Raw genomic sequence first — 24,519 nt, forward strand, 5'->3', positions numbered from 1 at the left:
ATCAATTCAGTAAGAGGATATAATAATTGTAAACATATATGCACCCAATACTAGTGCACCCAGATTTATAAGCAAATGTTACTAGAGATAAAAAGAGAGATAGACTCCATACAATAATGCCTGGAGACTTCAACACCCCACTTTCAGCATTGGACAGATCTTCCAGACAGAAAATCAACATAGAAATGTTGGCTTTTGTCTATACTATAGAACAAATGGACCTAATAGACACAGAGCATTTCATTCAGTGGCTGCAGAGTACACATTCTTTTCCTCAGCACATTGATCATTCTCAAGGATGGACCATATGCTAAGTCAAAAAACAAGTCTTAAAACATTCAAAAAAATGAAATAATATCAAGCATCTTCTGTTACCACAATGGAATAAAACTAGAAATCAACAAGAAGAGGATTTTTGGAAACTATAAAAACACACTGAAATTAAGCAATGTGCTCCTGAATGATCAGTGAGTCAATGAAACAATTATGGAGAAAACTGATAAATTTCTTGAAATGAGATAATGGAAACACAACATACTCAATCTTTGGAATACAGCAAAAGCAGTACTAAGAGGGAAGTTTATAGCTATAAGTGCCTACATCAAAAAAGAAGAAAAGCTTTAAAAACAACGTAGTGATGCATCTTAAAGAACTAGAAAAGCAAGGGCAAACCAAATCCAAAATTTGTAGAAGAAAAGAAATAAAAATCAGAGCAGAAATGAGTGAATATGAAATTAAGAAAACAATACAAAATTAAATGAAAAAAAGTTGACATTTTGAAACCAAAACTGACAAATTATAGCCAGACTAACTAAGAAAAAAAGAGAGAAGACCCAAATAAATAAAATCATAGATGAAAAAAGAGATATTACAACTGATACTGCAGAAATTCAATAATCATTCATGGTTGCTATGAGCAACTATATGTGAATAAAACTGGAAAATCTAGAAGAAATTGATTAATTCCTAGACACATACAAACTACCAAAATTGAAACAAGAAGAAATCCAAAAGCTGAACAGACCAATAATAAATAACAAGATGAAAGCCTTAATAAAACATCTCCAATCAAGGAAAAGCCCAGAACCTGATGGATTGACTGCTCAATTCTACCAAACATTTAAAGAAGAACTAATACCAATCCTATTCAAACTATTCCAAAAAAACAGAGGAGGAGTGACTACTTCCAAACTCAGTCTACGAGGCCAGTGTTAACCTGATCCCCAAACCAGACAAAAGCAAATAAAACAAAAACTATAGGCCAATATCACTAATGAATATTGATACAAAAATCCTCAACAAAATATGAGCAAACCAAATTCTACAACACATTAAAAAGAACACTCATTAAGAACAAGTGAGATTTACCCGAGGGATGTAAGGATAATCCAACATATTCAAATTAATTAATGTGATACATCATATCAACAGAGGGACGAAACCACGTGTTCATTTCAATCGATGCTAAAAAAGCATTTGATAAATGAATAAAGAAAATGTGGTATATACATACAATGGAATACCATTCCATCGTTTCTCTTACTGCTTTCAAAATGTTCTCTTTTTCTCCATCTTTTCAACATTTTTGATATGGATCTGGGTATGGATGTCTAGTTAATCCTACTTGGATTTTGTAGAGCTTCTTGTGTTCATAGATTAATGCTTTTCATCAAATTTGGAAAATTTTTAGCCTCTATTGTATTTTTTTCCTGCTCCTTTTTATCTTTTCTCTCCTTCTTGCACTCTTGTTGTGCATACACTGGTGTGTTTGATGATGTCCATATTTCTTTGAGGCTCTGTTCATTTTTCTTCATAGTGTTTTCTTTCTTTTTTTTGAGATGGAATCTTGCTCTGTCGCTCAGGCTGGAGTGTAGTGGTGTGATCTTGGCTCACTGCAACCTCCGCCTCCCGGATTCAAGCGATTCTCTTGTCTCAGCCTTCTGAATAGCTCGAACTACAGGTGCCTGCCACCATGCCCAGCTAATTTTTGTGTATTTTTAGTAGAGTTGGGGTTTTGCCGTGTTGGCCAGACTGGTCTCGAACTCCTGACCTCAGGCGATCCGCCTGCTACAGCCTCCCAAAGCGCTGGGATTACAGGTGTGAGCCACCATGCCTGGCCTATACGGCCTTTTAATATGTATAACATATATAACCTCTTTATATATATAGCATATATACTATATTTTATATATATATATCATTGAGATAGTATAAACTATATATATAAAAAAATATAAAATGCCTGCTATATATACTAAATATATTTTACTTACATATATATATAAAGTACAAAACAAACCAGGCATTTTATAATTTTGTATATATAAGTATTATATATAAAGTATATTTATATAAAGTATAAAATAAACCAGTCATGGTGGCTCTTGTGTATAACCTAATTCTTTGGTCGGCTGAGGTGGGAGGATCACTTGAGGCCAGGAGTTCAAGATCAGCCTGGACAACACAGGGAGACCCTGTCTCTACAACAAATAAATAAATAAAATTAGTTGAGCATGGCAATGTGCACTTGTAATCTTACCTACTCAGGAGGCTGAGGTGGGAGGATTGCTTGAGCTGAGAAATTCGAGGCTGCAGTAAGCTGTGATCTCTGCACTCCAGCCTGGGTGACAAAGCAAGACCCCGAGTCTAATATATATATGTGTATGTGTGTAGTTTGTATAGTTACCTGTGTAGTTATCTTTACTAGTGGTCTTTCTTTTTCTTTTTCTTTTTTTTCTTAGATGAGGTCTCACTATGTTGACCAGACTGGTCTTGAACTCCTGAGCTCAAGCTATTCTCCCACCTCGGTCTCCCAAAATGCTGGGATTACAGGTGTGAGCCACCATACCCAGCTGGTCTTTATTTCTTTATATAGATTTGAATTGCTGTTTAGTATCCTTTTATTTCAGCCTGATGAACTTCCTTCAGTATTCTTTGCAGTGTAGGTGTGCTACCAACAAATTCTCTCAGTTTTTGTTTATCCTGTAGTATCTTAATTTCTGCTTCACTTTTTAAAAATAATTTCAACTTTTATTTTAGATTCCAGGGGTATATGTGCAGCTTTGTCACATGGGTATATTGCGTGATACTGAGGTTTGGGATTTGAATGATCCTGTGACCCAAATCGTGAGTATAGTACACAACAGTTTTTCAACTCTTGCCCCCTCCCCTGTGTCTATTGTTGCCATTTTAATGTCCATTAGTACCCAATATTTAGTTCCGTCTTATGTGAGGACATGCAGTATTTTGTTTTCTGTTCCTGTGTTAATTTGCATTGGATAATTGCCTCCAGAGGCATTCATGATGCTGCAAAGAATGTGATTTCGTTCTTCTGTATGACTGTGTAGTATTCCATGGTGTATATGTGCCATGTTTTCTTTTTCCAATCCACTGTTAATGGGCATCTAGATTGATTCCAGGTCTTTGCTATTGTGAATAGTGCTGTGATGAACATACAAATGCATGTGTTTTTGCCAGAATGATTTATTTTCTTTTGGATATATACCTAGTAATGGGATTGCTGGGTTGAATGGTAGTTGTTTTTTAAGTTCTTTAAGAAATCTTCAAACTACTTTCCACAGTGGCTGAACTAATTTACATTCCCACCAACAGTATATAAGCATTCCCTTTTCTCTGCAGCCTCACCGATATCTGCTGGCTTTTTACTTTTTAGCCATTCTAACTTGTGTGAGATAGTATCTCGTGGTTTTGATTTGCGTTTCTCTAATAATTAGTGATGTTGAGCATTTTTCATGTGTTTGTTGGCTGCTTGTATGTCTTCTTTTGAGAAATATCTGTTCATGTCTTTTGCCCACTACTTATTTATTTATTTATTTGAGATGGAATCTTGCTCTGTTGCCCAGGCTGGAGTGCAGTAGTGCGATCTTGGCTCACTGCAACCTCCGCCTCCCAGGTTCAAGTGATTCTCCTGTCTCAGCTTCCCAAGTAGCTGAGATTACAGGTGTGTGCCACCATGCCTGGCTAATTTTTTGTATTTTTAGTAGAGGTGGAGTTTTGCCATGTTGACCAGGCTGGTCTCGAACTCCTGACCTCAAGTGATCCACCCACCTTGGCCTCCCAAAGTGTTGGGATTACAGGCGTGAGCCATTGTGCCTGGCCTTGCCCAGTTTTTAATGGAGTTATTTGTTTTGCTTGTTGAATTGTTTAAATTCCTTGTAGATTCTGGATATTAGACCTTTGTTGGATGCATAGTTTGTGAATAATTTCTCCCATTCTGTAGGTTGTCTGTTTACTCTGTTGATAGTTTCTTTTGCTGTGTGGAAGCTCTCTGGTTTAACTAGATCCCACTTGTCAATTTATATTTTTGTTGCAATTGCTTTTGAAGACTTAGTCATAAATTCTTTCCCAAGGCTGATGTCCAGAAAGGTATTTCCCAGGTTTTCCTCTAGGACTTTTATACTTTGAGGTCTTACATTTAAGTCTTTAATCTATCTTGAGTTAATTTTTGTATATATTGAAAGGTGGGGTCCAGTTTCATTCTTCTGCATATAGCTAGCCAGTTATCCCAGCACCAAGTAGTGAATAGGGTGTTGTTTCCCTATTGGTTATTTTTGTTGACTTTATTGAAGATCAGATGGCTGTAGGTTTGTGGCTTTATTTCTGAGATCTCTATTCTGTTCCATTGGTCTTTATGTCTATTTTTATACCATTACTATGCTGTTTTGGTTACTGTGGCCTTATAGTTTGAAGTTGGGTAATGTGATGCCTCTGGCTTTATTCTTTATGCTTAGGATGGCTTTGTCTATTTGGGCCCTTTTTTGGGTTGGATATGAATTTTAGAATAGTTTTTTCCTAATTCTGTGAAAAATGATATTGGTAGTTTGATAGGAATAGCATTGAATCTGTAGATTGCTTTGGGCAGTATGGCCATTTTAATATTTATTCTCCCAATCAATGAACATGGAATTGTTCTCCATTTGTTTGTGTCATCTATGATTTCTTTTAGCTGTGCTTTGTAGACCTTGTAGAGGTCTTTTTTGTCCTGGTTACACATATTCCTGGTATTTTACTTTTTTGTGACTATTGTAAATGGGATTATGTTCCTGATTTGGCTCTCAGCTTGAATGTTATTGGTGTATAGAAATGCTACTGATTTTTGTACATTGATTTTGTATCCTGAAACTTTACTCAAGTTATTTATTAGTTCTAGAAGCCTTTTGGTGGAGTCTTTAGGGTTTTCTAGCTATATAATTATATCATCAGCAAAGAGAGATGGTTTGACTTCTTTTTTCCTTATTTGGATGCCTTTTATTTCTTTCTCTTGCCTGATTGCTCTGGCAAGGACTTCTAGTACTATACGGAATAGGAGCAGTGAGAGTGGACATCCTTGTCTTGTTTCAGTTCTCAACAGGAATGCTTCCAGTCTTTATTCATTCAGCATGATGTTGGCTGTGAGTTTGTCATAGATGGTTCTTGTTATTTTAAGGTATGTTCTTTCAATGCCTAGTTTGTTGATCTCCTTCAGTTTTGAAAGATAGTTTGGGTGGATATGGAAATCTTGTTGGACAGTCTTTTGCTTTCAGCAGTTTGAATATGTCATTTCAGTTCCTCAAGCTTCCATAGTTTCTGATGAGAAATCAGCTGTTAATCTTATTCAGGATCCCTTGTTCATGATGAGTTGCTTCTCTCTTGCTACTTTTAAGATTCTCTCTTTCTCTTTGATTTTGTAAAGTTTGACTATTTTGTGAATTTTGTCAAGCTTCTTGAATGTGTTGATTGATGTTTTTCATCAAATTTGGGAAATTTTCAGCTATGATTTCTTCAAATATTCCTTCTGCCCCTTTATCTTTCTGGAAATCTCATATATTGCTGGTAAGAATGCAAATGTTTGTATCTTGATGGTGTCCCACATTTCTCTGAGGCTCTGTTTGTTTTTGTTCATTTTTTTCCTGTTCATTTCAGTTGACCCATCATCAAGTTTACTTTTTTTTTTTTTTTTTTTTACTTTTTTTCCAGTTGAAATATGCTGTTGAGCTTGTCTAGTGAATTTTAAAATTTGATTATTCTATTTTTCAACTCTAGAATTTCTATTTGGTCCTTTAAAAATTCTCTTTATTGAAATATTTTCCTTTCTACTTGTTCTCTTTCCTTTTGTTCTTTAGATGTAATTTTCTTTAGTTCTTTGAACATACTTATAAAAGCTGTTTAAAAATCTTTAGTAATTTTAAGTGCAAGCGTCCTCAAAGTCAACTTCTATTGACTTTACCTTTTCCTATGTGTGAGCCATACTTTCTTGTTTCTTTGCATGTCTCATAATTGTTTGAACAAACTTTGACATTTCAAATAATAAAGTGACAGTTCTGTAAATCAGATTTTCCTCCCTCCTATTTCCAGGGTTTTTTGTTGTTATTTGTTGTTGTTGATGGTTATGTTGCTGTTTGTCTGTTTAATGACTTTCCTGAACTAATTCTGTAAAGTTTGTGTTCTTTGTCATGTGTGGCCACTGAAATCTCTGCTCAGATAGCTTAATGGTCAGGTAGTGACTGACCAGAGATTTTCTTAAATTCATTACATCACTAAGTCTCCTAGACCTTGCCAAGGAGCTCTGTTTGAGTGTTGGGAATATCTTTAACACTCCAACGGGCACTTTACAACACTGCCTTAGCCTTCACTTTTTGATTACACAGAATCTCCACTTACACCAGATGTGAAAGATTAGAGATTTCTCAGGTCTTTCCTGGACATTCATGCAGCCTTGCACATGCACATAGCCTTTTAGATTCCCAGAAATATGTTGGAGCTTCTCAAAGCCTTCCATGGACATCTTGTTTCCCAAGTTTTCCTTTTAAGTTTTTCAGTAAGCTTGTTTGTCCCAACTGTGATTCTCCACCTCAGACAACTATGATGTTTAATAATTGCAGCTGATTGTTTTCTACAAACACACTGAGGAAAAGGCTGTACACATGAAGAAAGGTCTGAGTCAGGTCAAATAAGAGAGAGTCTTGTAATTGGGGTCTCCAGATAATGTCCCAACAGGTTGAATAGTGACAATACACTTGAGATGGGGCTTTGGGGAGCAGAAAAATCTATATATCTCATCAAATGGCTACTAAGCTGTTGAATTTCATGGCTACAATGATTGGGAGGCTGTTGGTTTTCAAGGCTACCGTGGAGCTGGAGAAAGGTGATGAGAATAGGGCAAGTTAGAAAGTCACACAGCTCAATGTTCTTACCAAGATTCTGTTATTTTCTTAAATAAATGCTCCTCGAATTGTTGGCATGCCTTTCTTTTTATTTATTTATTTATTATTATTATTATACTTTAAGTTCTAGGGTACATGTGCATATGGCACATATACACCATGGAATACTATGCAGCCATAAAAAAGGATGAGTTTGTGTCCTTTGTAAGGACATGGATGCAGCTGGAAACCATCATTCTTGGCATGCCTTTCTAAAAAAAAAAATTTCCAGAGTTAAGAAAAAGTTGCTTTTGATAATTTTTGGAAGAGTTTTTGTTGCTTTTATGGTGAGCAGATTTTTGGAAGTCCTTATTCTGTCATTCTATTGTTTATTTCATCCTACCACTTCCTTTCATTATATTTGTATGTTTTATATTTTCTCTATTTTAACTTTTAACTTGCCTCTGATGTTATATTTCAAGTCAGTTTCTTGTAATCAGCAGATATTTGTGTTATTTTCCTCCATTTTCTCAATGTCTGCCATTTAATTTGTGTACTTAGACCATTTTTCTTTTGTTTTTAATATACTTTAGTTTTTTTTTTTAATAGACTTTATTTGTTAGAGGAGTTTTAGGTTCACAGCAAAACTAAGTGGAAGAGATTTCCCACCTACTCTCTGTCCCCACACTTGCCTATCTTCTCCCATTATCAATATCCTCTTCCAGAGTGGTACATTTTTTATAACTGATGCACCTACATTGGCACATTATTATCATCCAAAGTCCATAGCTTACATTAAGATTCACTCTTGGCATTGTACATTCTGTGAGTTTTGACACATATGTAATGACACATATCCAACACTATAGTGTCATACAAAATAGTTTCACTGCCCTAAAAATTCTCTGTGTCCTGTATATTTATCGTTCCCTTTCCCCCAAATCATGGTAACCACTTATCTTTTTACTGTATTCATAACTTTGCCTTTTTCAGAATGTCATATAGTTGGAATCGTATATAGCCTTTTCTGATTGTCTTCTTTTAGGTTTTCGTATCTTTTTATGGCTTGAAAACTTATTTCCTTTTAGTGCTGAATAACATTCCAATGTCTGGATTTACTATAGTTTAATTATCCATTCACTTACTGAAGGACATCTTGGTTGTTTCCAAGTTTTGGCAATTATGAGTAAAGCTGTTTTATTATTTTTTAAAACAATGTCTCACTCTGTCACCTAGTAGGCTGGAGTGCAGTGGCACTATCTTGGCTCACAGCAACCTCTGCCTCCTGGGCTCAAGCGATTCTCCTGCCTCAGCTTCCGAGTAGCTGGGACCACAGGCACGCACCACCATACCTGACTAATTTTTGTATTTTTTGTAGAGATGAGATTTTGCCATGTTGCCCAGGCTGGTCTTGAACTCCTGGGCTCAAGTGATCCACCTGCCTTGGCCTCCCAAAGTGCTAAGATTACAAGCATGAGCCACTCCACCTGGCCTTAAAACTGTTTTTTTTTTTTTTTGTTTGTTTTTTGTTTTTTGTTTTTTTTTTTTAAATGTGTGTGTGTGTGTGTGTGTGTGTGTGTAGACATAAGATTTTGACTCATTTGTGTAAATACCAAGGAACACAACTGCTAGATCATATGGGGTGTTTAGTTTTGGAAGAAACTGCCAAACTGTCTTCTACAGTGACTGTACCATTTTGTATTTCCACCAACAATAAATGAGAATTTTGTTGCTCCACGTCCTCACCAGCATGTTGTCAGTGTTCTGGATTTTGGTCATTCTAATAGGTGTATAGTGGTATCTCATTATTGTTTTAGTTTGTAGTTCCCTAATGACATATGATGTTGAGCTTCTTTGCATATGCTTATTTACCATCTGCATATCTTTTCTGGTGAGTTGTCTGTTCTTTCATTCAATTTTTAATCAAGTTGTTTATTTTCTTATAGTTGAATTTTAAAGAGTTCATTGTATATTTAGGATAACAGTCTTTTTTTTTTTTTTTTTTGAGACGGAGTCTCACTCTGTCACCCAGGCTGGAGTGCAGTGGCCGGATCTCAGCTCACTGCAAGCTCCGCCTCCCGGGTTCACGCCATTCTCCTGCCTCAGCCTCCCGAGTAGCTGGGACTACAGGCGCCTGCCACCTCGCCCGGCTAAGTTTTTGTATTTTTAGTAGAGACGGGGTTTCACTGTTTTAGCCAGGATGGTCTCGATCTCCTGACCTCGTGATCCGCCCGTCTCGGCCTCCCAAAGTGCTGGGATTACAGGCTTGAGCCACCGCGCCCGGCAGGATAACAGTCTTTTATCAGATGTGTCTTTTGCAAATATTTTCTCCCAGTCTGTGGCTTGTCTTTTCATTCTCTTGACAGTTTCTTTCACTGAGCAGAACTTTTAAATTTTAATAAATACTAGCTTATCAATTATGTTTTTCATGTATTATGCCTTTGATATTTATGTATAAGTATTTGTTTTAATACTTGTTCTCAATTCTTTTTGTTATATGCCTAGGAATGGAATTGCTTGGTCAGGTGATAACATGTTTAACTTTTTTGTGCAACTGCCGGCCTTTTTCAAAGTGGTTGCACCATTTTACATTTCCACTAGCCATGTATGAGGGTTGCAGTTTCTCCTTATCCTTACCCATACTAGTTAATGTTCCTCCTTTTTGTTATAGCCATCCTAGTAATGTAAACTGATATCTCTTTATGGTTTTTATTTGTATTTCCCAGATGTCTTAATGATATTGAGTGTCTTTTCATATGGCTGTAGCCATTTGGATATCTTTTTGTATCTTTTTTGATGAAATGTCTATTCAAATTCTTTGCCCATTTTTAAATTGGGTGATATGTTTTCATTGTTAAGGAATGTGCTTTATATATTCTGTGCGCAAATTCCTTGTTATATGTATAATATGCAAATATTTTCTCCCATTCTGTGTATTATCTTTTCACTTTCTTGATGGTATCCTTTGAATCACAAACATTTTAAGTTTTTATGAAGTCCAAGCAATTTATCTCACTTTTGTCATTTTTGCTTTTGATGTCATATCTAAGAAAACATTTCCTAGTTCAAAGTCGTGAAGATTCTTGCACAGATTTTCTTCTGGGAGTTTTGGCTCTTGCATTTAGGTCTTTGATCCATTTTGAATTAAGTTTTAAAGGCGGTGAGGTAGAGATACATCTTCATTTTTAAATGTGGATCTCCAATTCCTCCAGCACCATTTGTTGGAAAGACTATTTTTTCCTATTGAGTTGTCTTGGCATCCTTGTTGAAAACCAATTGATCGCAAACATGTAAGTTAATTTCTGGACTCTCAACTTTTATTCCATTGATCTATATGCCTGTTATTATGCCTGTACTACATTGTCTTGATTACTGTAGCTGTTTAGTAAGTTTTAAAATTGTGAAGTGTGAGTCTTCCAACTTTGGTCTTCTTTTTTAAGGTTGTCTTGGTTATTCTGTGTTCCTTGTATTTTCACATGAATTTTAGAACTAGCTTTGGCAATTCCAGCTGGGGTTTTGGATATGTATTTCAATGAATCTGTATTAGTTTGGGGAGTATATTTATATTTCTTGATTTATCAATTTTAGACTTTATCCATAATAACTAAGAGCTTGTATATCCCACCCTTCCCATTATTTCCTGTCCTCCCATCCTTCCAAAAATGTTGTATCTTAATTTTTCATCAAGTCAATAACTTGTGTTTACATTATTGTAAATATGTAAATACTGTTTACTGTTGAGTTATGTAGTGCACTGTGACTAATCCTCCTTTCTTGTAGGACTTTTCGTTTTCCCTATCACTTATGATTGCCTCATTTTTTTCTTTTTTTTTTTTCTCTTTTTAAAATTATTATTATACTTTAAGTTCTAGGGTACATGTGCATAACGTGCAGTTTTGTTACATATGTATACTTGTGCCATGTTGGTGTGCTGCACCCATCAACTCGTCAGCACCCCTCAACTCGTCATTTACATCAGGTATAACTCCCAATGCAATCCCTCCCCCCTCCCCACTCCCCATGATAGGCCCCGGTGTATGATGTCCCCTTTCCCAAGTCCAAGTGATCTCTTTGTTCAGTTCCCACCTATGAGTGAGAACATGCAGTGTTTGGTTTTCTGTTCTTGTGATAGTTTGCTGAGAATGATGGTTTCCAGCTGCATCCATGTCCCTACAAAGGACACAAACTCATCCTTTTTTATGTGGCTGCATAGTATTCCATGGTGTATATGTGCCACATTTTCTTAATCCAGTCTGTCACTGATGGACATTTGGGCTGATTCCAAGTCTTTGCTATTGTGAATAGTGCCACAATAAACATACATGTGCATGTGTATAACAGCATGATTTATAATCCTTTGGGTATATACCCAGTAATGGGATGGCTGGGTCATATGGTACTTCTAGTTCTAGATCCTTGAGGAATCGCCATACTGTTTTCCATAATGGTTGAACTAGTTTACAATCCCACCAACAGTGTAAAAGTGTTCCTATTTCTCCACATCCTCTCCAGCACCTGTTGTTTCCTGACTTTTTAATGATCGCCATTCTAACTGGTGTGAGATGGTATCTCATTGTGGTTTTGATTTGCATTTCTCTGATGGCCAGTGATGATGAGCATTTTTTCATGTGTCTGTTGGGTGTATGAATGTCTTCTTTTGAGAAATGTCTGTTCATATCCTTTGCCCACTTTTTGATGGGATTGTTTGTTTTTTTCTTGTAAATTTGTTTGAGTTCTTTGTAGGTTCTGGATATTAGCTCTTTGTCAGATAAGTAGATTGCAAAACTTTTCTCCCATTCTGTAGGTTGCCTGTTCACTCTGATGGTAGTTTCTTTTGCTGTGCACAAGCTCTTTAGTTTAATTAGGTCTCATTTGTCAATTTTGGCTTTTGTTGCCGTTGCTTTTGGTGTTTTAGACATGAAGTCCTTGCCCATGCCTATGTCCTGAATGGTATTACCTAGGTTTTCTTCTAGGGTTTTTATGGTATTAGGTCTAACATTTAAGTCTCTAATCTATCTTGAATTAATTTTTGTATAAGGAGTAAGGAAAGGATCCAGTTTCAGCTTTCTACTTATGGCTAGCCAATTTTCCCAGCACCATTTATTAAATAGGGAATCCTTTCCCCATTTCTTGTTTTTCTCAGGTTTGTCAAAGATCAGATGGCTGTAGATGTGTGGTATTATTTCTGAGGACTCTGTTCTGTTCCATTGGTCTATATCTCTGTTTTGGTACCAGTACCATGCTGTTTTGGTTACTGTAGCCTTGTAGTATAGTTTGAAGTCAGGTAGCGTGATGCCTCCAGCTTTGTTCTTTTGGTTTAGGATTGTCTTGGCAATGCGGGCTCTTTTTTGATTCCATATGAACTTTAAAGTAGTTTTTTCCAATTCTGTGAAGAATTTCTCTTACCTAGTAAGTTTTCTCTACTTATTCTTAAATGTTACTCCAAATGCTCCAAAATTTATGCCACATGTCTATTAATATTTTTAAATGCTCAAACACATCAGTTAATTTTTCTTGAGAGCCCACTCCCACAGTCATCTCTCCTCCTGCTTCAGTTGGTTGTTCACTGTTATTTTGGGATCTGTCTTCATTACACTTCCTTATTGAGTCCCTTCTTTCCTGCACCCAATTTCTTCCTCCTTTTTGCTTTATGCCTTCATTTTCATGAAGCACATGATTCAGTAGCTTCATAAGAAGGAGTATATGGTAGGCAGAATAAGGGCCCCCCCAAATTGTCCATATCCTAATCCCAGGAACCTGTATGTTTCCTTACACTGCAAAAGAGACTTTGTAGATGTGTTCAAGCTAAGCATCTTGAGATGGGGTGATTATTCTGAATCATCTATGTGGGCCCAATGTAGTCACAAGGAAGCAGGAGGTCAGAAACGAGAAAAGATGTTATACTATTGGCTTTGAGGATGAAGGAAGAGGACATGAACCAAAGAATGCAGGCAGCCTCTAGAAACTGGAAAAGGCAAGTAAACAGATTCTCCCCTAGTGCCTCTGGAAGCAACACAGTCTTGCTGTCCTATTTTAGGCTTCTGACCTCTAGAACTATAAGATAATAAATTTGTATTGTTTTGAGACACCACGTTTGTGATAATTTGTTGCAGTAGCAATAGAAAATAATATAGATCACATGGAAAATAAATGATCTGAGACCTTACCAGAATACAAATGTATTGTTTCTATACTCTCATGGGATTGACACTTTGAATTCTGGGTTGGAAATTATGTTTCCCTTAGAATCGTGAAGATACTGCTGCATAATCTTTTTGTTTCCAGTGTTGTTTTGGAAAATTGTATGGAATTCTAATTTATGATATTTTGTTTGTGACCTGAATCTTTTAGGGTCTTCTCTTTAACTCTGTTGTTCAAAAATGTCATCATGATATAACCTGATTTCAGTGTTTTAAAATTTATTGTTCTGGGATCTTGTTATTTCAGTCTGGAGATGCATGTCCTTTAGTTCTGGGAAATTTTTTTGTATTCTTTTCTAGTATTTTCCTTTCTTTCATTATTTTGGTTCTCCTTTTCTGGAAGTTTATTAGTTAATTGATGCACTTCCTAAATATATGATCTTATTACTATTTTCCACTTACTACTTTTGTTATACTTTCTGAAATGTTTCCTTTTATTGAACATTTTATGTTGGTAATTCTACTTTTAGTTCCCCATAGCTCCTTTAAAGTGTATCTAGTATACCTTAAATATACACAGTACAATTTATTCTTTTTAATAAAGTGTTTTCAGATCTAGTTTCAAAAGCTCAATGTCTTTTCTTGTCTCTATGAGAATATTTATTAAAATTTTAGAAAGTTTTCTTCTGCTCCCTGAATTTACTGTTTCCTCTGGCTTTATATTTATTTATTTATTTATTTATTTATTTATTTATTTATTTATTTTTGAGACAGAGTCTTGCTCTGTCGCCCAGACTGGAGTGCAGTGGCATGATCTCGGCTCACTGCAGCCTCTGCCTCCAGGGTTCAAGCAATTCTCTTGCCTCAGCCTCCTGAGTAGCTGGGATTACAGGCATGCGCCACTATGCCTGGCTAATTTTTGTATTTTTAGTAGAGACATGGTTTCACCCCATGTTAGCCATGCTGGTCTTGAACTCTTGACCGATTGGGCTCCCAAAGTTTTACAGGCATGAGCCACCGCTCCTGGCCTACTTTTCTGTTTGTCTGTATTTGTCTGTCTGTAATATTAGGAGAGCCTCAACATGTCACTGTTACAAGGAGATGCACTGAAAAGCTGACCGTAATTTCTTTGTGAGTTGTGGAGAATTGTCAACTATTGGGTTTATTCAGAGGATGCTATGTGAAAAAGATAGTTTTGCACTAAGGTAGTACTCAAATCTGTATGTGGAGGATTTTTTTTTTTTTCCTCTGAGGTCTTTAATCTCACCAGACAAAAATCTTCTAGACTCTTACTTCAGCCATTTAAACCAGGCTTTGGAATTCTGGAAGTAGGCAAATGGGAGGAGGCTGTGATCCCACTGTTCCAGATGCTGGCTTTGATTTTATCCTTTTGTTTGCAGCTCTGTGTTTCACTCCAATCTATACTGTGCTTGATGTCCCCATGTCCAAAACCTCTCAGCTTCTATTTCTTCTGAGAATAAATCTCAGGAATGTTGTGGAGTGGGGAAATAGTATTTATTAATTTACATGTTGGGGGGACAGGATTTGAGTGTCCAATTGCTATGTATACAGATTTTCAACCAATTTTCTTTGTTTTCAGGCCCGTACTCCATTTCCACTTTCCAAAGTGCTTTGTGCCACCAACTCTTAATTCTTCCTCAGTTCTATGGGAGCAGAATGACTTGTTTCTTGGTGGCATTCAAATTTTTCCTTCCTTTCCTCTGCTAAGTTAATTATTGCTTATCAATCTGCTTTTCATCTCTCCAGAACTTGCTGAAATCTCATCTATTATTGTTTTATTTCCCACTCCCTTTACCCCCATGGGCTTTTTTTTTTCCCCCTTTATTATCATTTAGTAGAGTTTGGGATTATGTTAAAGTTGCCTGTGGATTGATATTTAGCCATATTAAAAACACATAAATGTAATGTAACTATGAAATTGTGACTGGCACAAACTATGCTCTGGCATCTATCTGGATTGTGGTCACATCAATGAATAATCATTTTTTTTTTTTTTTTCGAGACAGAGTCTCTCTCTGTTGCCCAGGCTGGAGTGCAGTGGTGGGATCTCAACTCACTGCAAGCTCCGCCTCCTGGGTTCACACCATTCTCCTGCCTCAGCCTCCCCAGTAGCTGGGACTACAGGCGCCGCCACCACGCCTGGCTAATTTTTGTGTTTTTAGTAGAGATGGGGTTTCACCTTGTTAGCCAGGATGGTCTCGATCTCCTGACCTCGTGATCCGCCCGCCTTGGCCTCCCAAAGTGCTGGGATTACAGGCGTGAGCCACTGTGCCCGGCCAAATAATCATTTTCAAAGAGGTTTAGTTGTCTTAGCTGATGTGATGGACTCAAGGCTCTTTTTGCAGAGTTCCTGTTTCTGTTGACTACAATCATTTATTTTAATGTTAAAGTTGTTTACTACTTGATTATTGGAAGATATCTCTAGACTAAAATCATTGACATAATAGAAAGAAACCTTTTAATCTTATTTTTTAAAAGTAATACATGCACATAGTAACAAAAATGTCAAATAGCACAAAAGTGTATTCACTGAAAAATAAGTCTCCTTCACTCTCCAGTCCCCCAGCTACCCACTTCCTTTCCTTAGAGGCAATTACTGTTACCAGTTTCTTGCATTCTTTCAGATATATTATAGGCATATTCAAGCATATATACCTTTCACTGTCACAGAAATGGCAGTATTCTATGTGTACTGACATGCATCTTGCTTTTTTCACTTAACAGTATATCTTGGTGATCTTCCATTTCGATGCACATAGGATCTTACCTTTTTTCTTCTGGTGGTTTTATAGTATTCTGTTGTATTAATACACTGCAATTTATTTAACCAGTTTCTTATTGATGGACATTTAGGTTGTTTCCAACATTTTCTACTACAAATATTGCTGCAGTGAATTTCTTCACCTTTTGTACATGTTTGAGTGTATTTGTGACATAAATTCCTGTAAGTACAATTGTTGGTTCAAAGAATATGTAGCTTTTATTTTATTTTATTTTATTTTAGACAGAGTCTCGCTCTGTCACCCAGGCTGGAGTGCAGTGGTGCGATCTCCGCTCACTGCAACCTCGGCGTCTCCCGGATTCAAGCAATTTTCCTGCCTCAGCCTCCCGAGTAGCTGGGATTACAGGCACCCACAACCACGTCCAGCTAATTTTTGTATTTTTTGTAGAGTCGGGGTTTTACCATGTTGGCTAGGCAGGTCTCAAATTCCTGACCTCAAGTGATCCACCCACCTTGGCCTCTTAAAACGCTGGGATTATAGGCATGAGCCACCGCGCCTATCCAACATACAACTTTAAAATTTGTCTTTGTCTTTTTGAAATGTCCCAGAGATATTTGTGAGAGCATCCTTGCTTTGTGACAATAAGATGTTTGTAGGAACATTTTGCTTTTTTTTGTCCTCTGCTCAAGGAACCCTGATTCCGTTTGGCAGAAAAAAGTAGATCTGGGGGGTTGGGGGGGAGGTTTAGATTTTTCTACATGACTACTGTTGGTAGGGAGAGGCAATCTGAATGATTTAAGTAACAAAGTGAAAACTTTTTAAGGGTGCAAGTTCATGTTGATGTTTCCAGTTTAACTTCAAGTCCTTTCTTTCTTACTACTATTATGAGAAATTTAAATAATTTGTTCTCTTTTTCTTTTTCATTTGTGCTGCCATCTTTAATGCTCTTTTATTTATATTCTTCTACTAACTCAAATATATTATGCTGCATATTGTCATACCAAACCATGTGTTTAAATTATAATACTGTTCTGAGCTTGAGAAATATCTATTTCTTTTTTGCTCCCTGACTAAATAGATTTCAAAGCATACAAGTTTAGATGATCCTTTATGAGCACACCATCCGAACACAGAACTGGCTGTCCGGAAAGAAATTTTAACCTCCTGCCCATGGAGCTTCAGGGAATTCTGAGGGTATAGGGCACTCAGCATCAAAATAGAGTCCCCATGCACTTAATGGAAGTTAATGGAAAGGACAGCTAAGCAAACACTGGCTTGTGAGGTTTTAACTAAAACCTTCCTCCAGCTTTTCTTTCCCACATGCCAAAACAGTCTTGGCTTTTTTTCCTTTGAGCCTTACTACTTCAACTTGTTTTTTCTTTTTTCATATTTTTCTTCGCTGATGCTGCTGCTCATTTATTTGTTATAGGCAGTTTGAGCACTGAACTTCAATTTTTCATAGGACCTTGACTTCTTTGTTGGCTTGAATGGCTTCAAGATTGTCCTATTTTAAAGCCATCTAAGACAGTAAAAAATCCCAGAAAATACATTGTCAAGAATTGTGAGCCTGCTGCCATGGCCACTCCAGTTTCCAGAGCAAGAGCACCCAGCGGACCATGAGGAGGTGAATCACGATGGGCAGGTGCTGCCAGGTGCTGGCTATGAGTTTGACATATGCTTCCCATCAATGCAGAAGAGAACAATCTGGAATCTCTGGACACTGTGCATGCTATTGACCCAATGTGGTGGCCTGCAGTGAGGACTTGGTGCCTCAATGAATGGCACTATGGGGATCTGACCAGCTTCCATAAAGCAGAAACTGCTGGCAAGAATGGTGAGGCCTAGGTAAAGATGTGGATATGCCCTTATGATGTCTCACGACCTTCGATGGAGCCCTACCACCCCTTCTATAGCAGCATTAGTAAGGATTGCGGGTATACAGACCTTACTGGAGATCAACTACCCTTTTGTGAGAGTCTGGAAGATACTATTGCCAGAGCTCTGGCCTTTTGGAATAAAGATATAGTTCCCCAGATAAAGAAGAGGAATTGAATATTGATTGAAGCCCATGACAACAGTCTTATAGGCATTATCGAGCATCTGGAGGGTGTCTCTGAAGTAGCTATCATGGAGCTGAACCTGCTTACTGGTATTCCCATTGCCTATGAATTGGCCAAGAACTTGAACCCCATCAAGTCCATGCAGTTCTTAGGGGATGAAGAGACTATGTGTAAAGCCATGAAAGCTGTGGCTGCCCAGGGCAAGGCCAAGAAGTGAAGACCTTCAGGCAGACTACTGTCCCCAGAAACACCCTCCCTGTCCATCCCTTCTTCTGCCCCTCCTTCCTGCACATGTCACATGGACCACATCTGTAGGCATCTGAAGTTGTAGATGCAGATGGGGACCGATGGCTCCCATTTTCATTTCAGCCATTTGTCTCCTGCACCCACTCTCTTCATACAATCCAGTCAGGATAGCACCTCTGGGGCATGGGGCTCAGTCCAAGCCCAGGGAAAGCTCCCCTTATCCAAGAGGGTTGAGAGGTAGTGATTTGGGTTTTAACCAGGGCTTTGTGTGCAAAGGACCTGATTTAGTAAGGGATAGGGAGAAACCATGCTAAGGCATGGCCGATGAGGAGAAGCAAGAGAGCCTGTTTGCCCTCAGGAGGCAATCTTGTGTTCTTCTGTAGTCAGGCCACTTACAGGGGTACTCTAGTCATTCCAGTGGAAGATGAATGTAACCTGCATGGTGATGTAAAATAAAAAAGCCCCCAAACCAAACAAAAATAAAACACCCCATTTCCTTCCTGACCCCAGAGGAGCTGGCTCCACTTGAAGATTGAGATCAATCCTGAATTAAATTTCTATTGCATTTACTTTTACAAAAAAATGTATAGAAATAATATGAAACAAAAACCCTCCTGGGGTTTCTAGTGGTGGCTGAAATAGTCCCACACGTGGTCATCAGAAAATAAGCCATTCCTCACACCAATATTAGATAATCTCCTTGACCTGTAAGGGATAGGAGTGCATCCTGCTGTGTATTTTAGAATTCCTCCCTGATATGGTTTGAATTTGTGTCCCTGTCCAAATCTCATGTGGAATTGTAAATCCCAATGTTGTAGGAGGGGCCTGGTGGGAGGTAATTAAATCACGGGGGCAGATTTCCCCCTTGCTGTTCTCATGATAGTAAGTGAGTTCTCACAAGACCTGGTTGTTTAAAAGTGTATGACACCTTCCCCTTTGCCCTCTTCCTCCTTCTCCAGCCGTGTAAGATGTGCCTACTTCCACCTTCACCTTCTGCCATGATTGTAAGTTTCCAGAGACCTTCCCAGCCATGCTTCCTGTACACCTGCAGAATCATGAGTCAATTAAACCTCTTTTCTTTATAAATTACCCAGTCTCAGGTAGTTCTTTATAGAAATTTGAGAACAGACTAATACACCCCCCACCACCTTGTTTTGAGGCAGTGAAATGCCTCTTGATCATGTTCCAGTGTGTTTTTCATGGCCTGATTTCTTTTCTTTCTTTCTTTTTTATTTCAGTTGTTTTTTCGGTACAGGCATTTTTTGGTTACATGGATAAGTTCTTTAGTGGTGATTTCTGAGACTTTAGTACACCTGTTACCCGAGCAGTGTACACTGTACCCTATATGTAGTCTTGCAACCTTCCCCTCTGAGTCGCCAAAGTCCATTATGTCATTCTTATGCCTTTTCATTGCCTGATTTCTGAATCATGTTCTAGTTGCTTGGCCCTGCCACATGGGCCCAGTACTCATTTTGGGCATAAATATACTAAATATTTTTTTCCAGATCAGTATAATAAAGGAGTGATGTGCAATTACAAAATTGTGAAGAAAATGTGCCAAATAATAATTTTAAAATCTGCTTACTAACCTCATGTGGCTCAATTTCAATAACGTCCCATAATTTTCACAATACTGGGTGTGCTTCATGAAGACCAATTCGCAAAAGCCAAAAGCACAATTGAATTATCCACATTACAGTTACAATTTTACATTCTTAATATGCCCAGGTAACTCTTGACAACATTTCAAATAAACTTCAGTCATATTTGGCATATACTGAGGCTGGCATTTTTTTTCCACATGAAAGCAAATGGAAAAATGATAAAATTACAATTATAGAGAACCTCAGCCATTCCAGGTTTGGTGCAAATATCCATATTTTTGCTAAATATTCTAGAACTGTATCCCCAGCTTTGCATTGTGGATAGATGTAGACATTATTATTTGTTTACCATAGGGATAAAACCTATAGTTAGTTTTGAAGAATTAAAGCCAACCCCCAAAGATTTATGCACCTAACAAGGTTTTTTTTTTTTTTCATACTTTATTGGTTTTGTCTAAAGAAAAGGTTTTTAGTATGAAAATTTCCAGTTGTCTATGTATAAATGTACATCTTTAAGAATCGCTTAATAAAGGATATTTACCAAAGATATGGGAATTATGTAGCCCTATTCTCAGCACAGAAGCAGTGACTTCTAGTAAAGATTTAAAATGGGCTCAGGGCCGGGCGCGGTGGCTCACGCCTGTAATCCCAGCACTTTGGGAGGCCGAGACGGGTGGATCACGAGGTCAGGAGATCAAGACCATCCTGGCGAACACGGTGAAACCCCGTCTCTACTAAAAAATACAAAAAACTAGCCGGGCGAGATAGCGGGCGCCTGTAGTCCCAGCTACTCGGGAGGCTGAGGCAGGAGAATGGCGTGAACCCGGGAGGTGGAGCTTGCAGTGAGCTGAGATCCGGCCACTGCACTCCAGCCTGGGCGGCAGAGCGAGACTCCGTCTCAAAAAAAAAAAAAAGTCTCGAAATAAAAAAAAAAAATAAAAAATAAAAAAAATAAAATGGGCTCAGATGAGAGGAGGAAAAAACTCAGAACCCTAGCCTTGGAAAAGAACTGTTAAAAGCCCCAACTCTGAGCATGTTATCACTTATGGATCTTTCTCTTTTATCTGCTGTTGAAGTATTATGAGTTTCAGTCCAGCAAGGTCATCTCTTTCTTCAAAAGAAAAATCAATGCCCCAAATATGAAAATTACACAACTTGTTGACACACTACTAGCTCCCATCCCAGTATGGCCAAATCTTTCTCTGAAAAAAAAAAAAAAAAAAAAAAAAAAAACTAAAATACAAAATTCCACAACTTCATTTCTGATAACACTTTAGTTTAATTGTCACACAATTAATCAACTTCAATAACTTAGGTATTTCTGGATCATAGCATAACTGGTAGGGCTTATAACTTTGTAACTTTCCATGCATAGAACCCTTCTAGGTTAAGCACACATATTTCTTTTCTTTTTTTTTTTTTTTTTGAGACGGAATCTCGCTCTGTTACCCAGGATGGAGTGCAGTGGCGTGATCTCGGCTCACTGCAAGCTCTGCCTCCCGGGTTCACGCCATTCTCCTGCCTCAGCCTCCCGAGTAGCTGGGACTACAGGTGCCCGCCACCATGCCCGGCTAATTTTTTTTTTTGTATTTTTAGTAGAGACGGGGTTTCACCATGTTAGCCAGGATGGTCTCGATCTCCTGACCTTGTGATCCGCCCACCTCGGCTTCCCAAAGTGCTGGGATTACAGGCGCGAGCCACCGTGCCTGGCAAGCACACATATTTCAAAAAGAAGATTCAAAAAACAGTTTCTGAAATAATATTAGGAGTGGGAAATAAATAAGGGGCATCCAAATAGGAAGAGAGGAAGTCAAACTACCCCTGTTTGTAGATGATATGATTCTATATCTAGAAAACCCCATAGTCTCAGCCCAAAGGATCCTTAAGCTGATAAATAACTTAAGCAAATTATCAGGATACAAAATCAATGTGCAAAAATCACTAGCACTCCTATACAACAACAACATTCAAGCTGAAAGTCAAATCAGGGCCACAATCCCATTCACAATTACCACACACACAAAGTAAAATACCTATGAATACAGATAATCAAGGAAGTGAAAGATCTCTACAAGCAGAACTGCAAAACACTGCTCAGAGAAATCAGAGATGATACAAACAAATGGAAAAACATTCCATGCTCATGGATAGGAAGAATCAACATCATTACAGTGGCCATACTGCCCAAAGCAATTTATAGATTCAACACTATTTCTATTAAACTACCTACGACATTCATTACAGAAGTAGAAGTATTTTAAAATTTATGAGGAACTAAAAAGGAGCCCGAATAGGCAAGGCAATCCTAAGAAAAAGAACAAAGCTGGAGGCATCATGCTATCTGACTTCAAACTATACTACAGAGCTATGGTAACCAAAACAGCATGGTACTAGTACAAAAACAGGCACAAAGTCGAATGGAACAGAATAAAGAACCCAGAAATAAGGCCACACAACTACAACTATTGGATCTTTGACAAAGCTGACAAAAACAAGCAATGAGGAAAAGACTCCCTACTCAATAAATGATGCTGGGATAACTGGCTAGCCACATGTAGAAGATTGAAACCAGACCCCAGACCCCTTCCTTACACCATATACAAAAATTAACTCAAGATGGATTAAAAACTTAAATGTAAAACCCAAAATTATAAAAACCCTGGAAGGCAACCTAGGCAATGCAGTTCTGGAATAGGAACAAGCAAAGATTTCATGACAAAGACACCAAAAGCAATTGCAACAAAAGCAAAAATGGACAAATGGGATCTAATTAAACTAAAGAGCTTCTGCACAGCAAAAGAAACTATTAACATAGTGAACAGATAACTTACAGAATGGGAGAAAAATTTTTCAAGCTACGCGTCTGAGAAAGGTCTAATATTCGGCATCCATAAGGAACTTAAACAAATGTACCAGGTAAAAAACTCAAACAACCCAATTAAAAAGTGGGCAAAGGACATGAAAAGACACTTTTAAAAAGAGGATATGCATGTGGCCAACAATCATATGAAAAAAAGCTTAACATTACCGATTATTAGAGAAATGCAAATCAAAACCACAATGAGATACTGTCTCATACAAGTCAGAATGGCTATTATTAAAAAGTCAAAAAATAACATGCTGGTGAGGTTGCAGAGAAAAAAGAATGCTTATACACTGTCTTTAACCGTTGTGGAAGACAGTGTGGCCGTTCCTCAAAGATCTAAAAACAGAAATGCCATTCGACTTGCAATCCCATTACTGGATATGGAATCAACCTAAATGGCTATCAATGATAGACTGGATAAAGAAAATGTGGTACATATACACCATGGAATACTATGTAGCCATAAAAAAGAACAATATTTTGTCCTTTGTGGGAACATGGATAGAGCTGGAGGCCATTATCCTTAGCAGACTAACACAGGAACAGAAAACCAAATACCACATGGTCTCAATTATGAATGGGAGCTAAATGATGAGAACACATGGACACATCGAGGAGAACAACACACACTGGGGCCTATTGGAAGAGGGAGGGTGGAAGGAGGGGAAGGATAAGGAAAAATAAGTAATGGGTACTAGGCTTCATATCTGTGTGATGAAATAATCTGTAAAACAAACCTCCATGACACATGTTTACCTATATAACAAACCTGCACATGTACCCTTGAACTTAAAAGTTAAATTAAAAAAGGATGAAAATGTTGTGTTCTCAGTTAAATATTATTAATTGTTTGCTTAAGAGATGCCTTTCCAAGCAAAGGATTAATGTAGATACTTTGAAGCCTATGAACACTATTCTTTTTTTTTTTTTTTTTTTTTTGAGACGGAGTCTAGCTCTGTCGCCCAGGCTGGAGTGCAGTGGCCGGATCTCAGCTCACTGCAAGCTCCGCCTCCCGGGTTTACACCATTCTCCTGGCTCAGCCTCCCGAGTAGCTGGGACTACAGGCGCCTGCCACCTCGCCTGGCTAGTTTTTTGTATTTTTTTTAGTAGAAACGGGGTTTCACCGTGTTAACCAGGATGGTCTCGATCTCCTGACCTTGTGATCCGCCCGTCTCGGCCTCCCAAAGTGCTGGGATTACAGGCTTGAGCCACCGCGCCCGGCCATGAACACTATTCTTTTAACCCAATTAATTAGTTTCAATTGCTTTTGTACATGGCACAAACTCAATGTCAGAACTTGTTATATTTACTCTTATACTTAGAAGACCTAGATACTTGCTAGCAAGCAGATAAAAATTAAGAACACACTTTAAAAACAGGGTTACTGTCAATAAAATAATGTTTATAATGATTTCTAGTACTCAGAAATAGTCACAGTTTAAGAACCTCGTTGCTTCTTTAAAGAAGGGTCAGAAGAGCTGGAATATCATTTATTGTTTATCCTCATCACTTCCCCTTACAGTTCTCTATAGTTATTTTGTTTTAATATATGTAGTTCTCCTTGCTTTGTGGGCCCTATGTCATCAACAAATGTCAGAGATTTTCTCCACTTTTCCTTGAGAGTTTCCTTGTAACAGGCCAACTCATTTCCCCCTTATCCTCAACACTTCATCCTTGGAACTAAATTCCTAAGGGTATCTTAAAAATATATATTTTT

At 37.8% G+C, this 24,519-nt stretch overlaps 1 pseudogene; it reads left to right on the plus strand.

Annotated features, from left to right (window-relative positions):
* Positions 1 to 17,557: 17,557 nt before the first annotated feature.
* LOC101019299 lies at positions 17,558 to 19,148 on the plus strand (annotated as a pseudogene).
* Positions 19,149 to 24,519: the final 5,371 nt, after the last annotated feature.

This window comes from Papio anubis, chromosome X (assembly GCF_008728515.1).
Source record: "Papio anubis isolate 15944 chromosome X, Panubis1.0, whole genome shotgun sequence".
Lineage (NCBI taxonomy): Eukaryota > Metazoa > Chordata > Mammalia > Primates > Cercopithecidae > Papio > Papio anubis.